The sequence below is a fragment of the Elephantulus edwardii genome, unplaced genomic scaffold, assembly GCF_000299155.1.
Source record: "Elephantulus edwardii isolate Elephantulus edwardi_28Jun2011 unplaced genomic scaffold, EleEdw1.0 scaffold00114, whole genome shotgun sequence".
Lineage (NCBI taxonomy): Eukaryota > Metazoa > Chordata > Mammalia > Macroscelidea > Macroscelididae > Elephantulus > Elephantulus edwardii.
This window is the reverse complement of record NW_006399864.1, coordinates 10181695-10185402: the sequence shown is the minus strand read 5'-3', so window position 1 is coordinate 10185402 and position 3708 is coordinate 10181695.

The following is a 3708-nucleotide window of genomic DNA, read 5'->3' as shown; positions in this document are numbered from 1 at the left end:
GAGGTGTGGGTCTTGCTTGAGTCTTTTGCAGATATTTTTCCAATTTTGCCAACACCATTTGTTAAAAAGGCTGTCCTTCCCCCACTTCACTGATTTCATCTCCTTGTCAAAGTCTATTTTGAAGGCAGAGCAACCCAAGTGCTCCTTAGAAGCAAGGTTAGTGAGACTTCTTCTCATGCACTTCGGGCATGTTGACAGGAGAGGCAAGTCCTTTGAGAGAGACAATATTTTGGGGAAGGTGGAAGGTCAGAGAAAGAAAGGGAGACTATGAAAGATGGATTGATATAGCGACTATAACAGGAGATTCAAGTGTATCAAATAACACGATACTACAGGACAGGCAAGGTTCAGACCTGTTGTTCACAGGAGCTCTTTGAGGCATAGTTGATTCGATGGCAGCTGATGACAACAGCAGCTTAGTATGTAACACATTTTACATTTTGATCCCATGCAATGTAACTAGATAACTGAAACAATAACCAAACCATAGTGAAGCAACTTGTGTCTACTATAGTTACTGTACTCTGATCTACCCTGTATTATTTTATTCAATTCTACTCCAGTTTTACATATTCCATTCAAACTATTTCTTGAAAAAAAGGCACTGGCTAGCTCCCTTCATGTTGATTTCATCACTGTTTCAATAGTTACAACCTGTTTTATCATAAACACAACTTTTCCTTGGCTTTATTTTTCATTCAGAGCAATTATGTTCTATATTTTTTCCAACTGTCATATATTTTCTACTAAAATATAAGCTCCTGAAGGCAAAACCAAGAAGACTGTAACAGATTTTATTACTATTGTAGTCACAGCACTAAGCCCCATATAATAGGCACTCAGTGAGTATTTATTGAACGAGTGAATGAATGAATATAAGTGTTTATGGAAAAAATATTTTGTTTTCAAATTACTGGGGACATTCTGTGTTCTCTGTTCTCCTGTGAAGAATCACAATATCCACTAGGAATATTAAAAATCCCGAGATGTCCTCCAATAAAGGAAAATATTTGGCTTTGTTAATTCCAGGATTCATAAGCTGAATGGACTTCTTCAACACGCTTGTTTAGAACACATCTATTACTGCATCAAAGGAGTTAAGTAATACACTGAACACAATCCAGAAAAAAAAAAATCTAAGCAAACACAGTAATTATAAAAGCTGAGCCCAGGTTACTGTGGGGCCCTGGAGGCATCCTCTGGTCCCCTAGATTCCAGGCATTAACCCTCCAGTTACTGGATTGTAGGAAGGTCTAAGTGACAGAGAGGGAGGGGCTGGGACATTTGAGCAGCAAGGGTGGGGCCACTTGGAAGACTTGGAAAAGCAGTGGCTTTATGTGAACCTTTTTACACCTGGGTGACTGTTTTTGTCTGTACCTCTGGCTGTGGAGCCTCAGGAAATCATTGTTAGTTACAGGCTTGTAACTGGAGGCAGTGGACGCCAATGACGGGCCAAGGTATCAAGGGAGGGAGTAGAAGACCATTACCACCTCCTCCTTATCTTGGTCTGGAGGAGAACAACAGAGAACTTCCTACAGTAAGAGGAGGGAAAGTAGAGAATCATGAACGTCTTTGCCTGCTGTGTGGCTCGTAGCATTTTTAGTTGGTTTTTTAATTGTTCAGACAGGTAAGACATTTTTTGGGTTGATGAGAACTTAATCAGGAAGCGGTCAGCACCGAGTTGATCCCAACTCACGTATTCCTCAGGTGCCTCAGAACAGAACTGTTCTCCCTAAGGTGTTCAGCGGCGGAATTTTCAAAATTAGCTTTTCAAGTCTTCTGAGAAACAATCATATAGACTCAGCTTTCAATCTCTTGGTTATCAAGTGAGCCTGTTAACTCCTGGCACTTTCTAGGAAAGGAAAACTCAAGCTGCAACTATTTCTCATTCTTTTAATCACGAATACAGAGACTGTATGTTATTATCCACCCAGGCTTGTTGAGTTGAGTCAATGCCGACACCTAGAGAGCCTGTAGGATGGAGCAGAACTGCCCTCTAGGTTTTCCAAGGCAGCAGATCTTTTCATAAGCAGACTGCCGTATCTTTATTCTGCGGATCAGCTAGTGAATTTAAATTACGGGTCTTTGTGTTAACAGCTGAATTCTTTAGCCATTAGACCACCAGCAATGAAGAGAAAAGAACCAAACCCACTACCAAAACACAAACAAGCTCACTACCATCAAGTCAATCGGGACACCTCTAGTTTATGGGAGGAGATGACTTAGTCTTTCTCCTGTGAAGTGCCTGGGGGATTGGAACTTCCTGCCTTTTGATTTTGCAGCACAACACGTAATACACTGCCATCAGGCCTCCTTGTACATTATATCAGCTTTTACGGACTGTGCATTTTCATTGTTGCTCGCCAATTCCTAATCTTTCATCCTTTTTCTTCTTTTTTACTACTCCAGAGACATAAATTCAGAGGTAGAGTTGTCTGTTGCTGTTCTTGTCTTCCCAGCCAGGTGCGTGAAGGGTACTGTTGCATTTCTCTGTCTCACTTTTACCTGACAGACACCTTGACTTGACTTGTGTTTCTGGACTTGCACATAAAAACATAATGTCTCACAGTATGCTTATAATCATTAAGAAGATTTGTGTGGCCATGGAATACAATAGATGTTATTTGTAAATCAGAGCAATATCTTCACATTCCTTTTCAACAGCTCATCTATCAAGAACTGGGCTTATTATAGAAGTTGCTGAGTAATGACTTATCCTCCTGATGTGCTTCTTCCAATGCGAAATGTTAGGCACAGAGGCAGAACCACTGTAGTAACGACAGTCTTGGAAAGAGAACACACCTCTTAGCTGTGCTCTAATCCTGAAGGCACATGGTTCAAGTCCACCAGCCGCTCTGTGGAGAAGGATGGGCAATCTCCTCCTGTGCAATTCACTGCTTCTGAAAACACACCGGAGGGTCAGCTCTGACTCTATGGTACACAAGAACAACAGCAGCAAAATGATGACGACAACAACAACAACTGTTTTGGAGGATGTAAATATGATTGCTATGCTAAGCAGGTGAAGGGAAATAGCTGAAGCTGACAGGGAGCATACTAGAAAGTCAATGTTTCACACAAACCTAGAAAGGAGTTTCCACTGCCACTGAGTCAATTTCAATTCAAGGTGATCCCTAAGGACAGTGTAGAGATGCCCATAGTGTTTTCAAGGCTGTACATTTCATGGGTACAGATTCTCTCTTCTTTTCCCTCTGAACAAATTGGTGGGTTCAACCCACTGACTGTTAGCTTAACATTGCCCAGTCCTTAAGTCACCACATCCAGCGGGTCTTGTCTCTTTAGTACCAGTATAACTGAATGAGCCTGCCTTGCATATGGGGCAAATCTGAATTCGCATTTTAATTTTTGACTGTGTAGTTCTGAAGTGAATATTATTAGTTTTTGTACCATTGAGTCGGAATTGACTCATAGCTGATCTTTGGAAATGAGTTTTCAGAGATCACAAATTGTATAGGAGTGAATTGCCCATCTTTGTCCCATGGAGCAGTTACTGAACTGGAATTGTGTACCTTTGAGTTGACAGCACAATTCCTTGCCACTAAGCCATCAGAGCTTCCTGAACGGACTTAGTTACTTCTTTTAATTCATAATGCAAGACTGATTTCTATGAGCACTGGTGGCCCAAGAGTGATTTCTATGAGCACTGGTGGCCCAAGACTGATTTCTATGAGCACTGGTGGCCCAAGA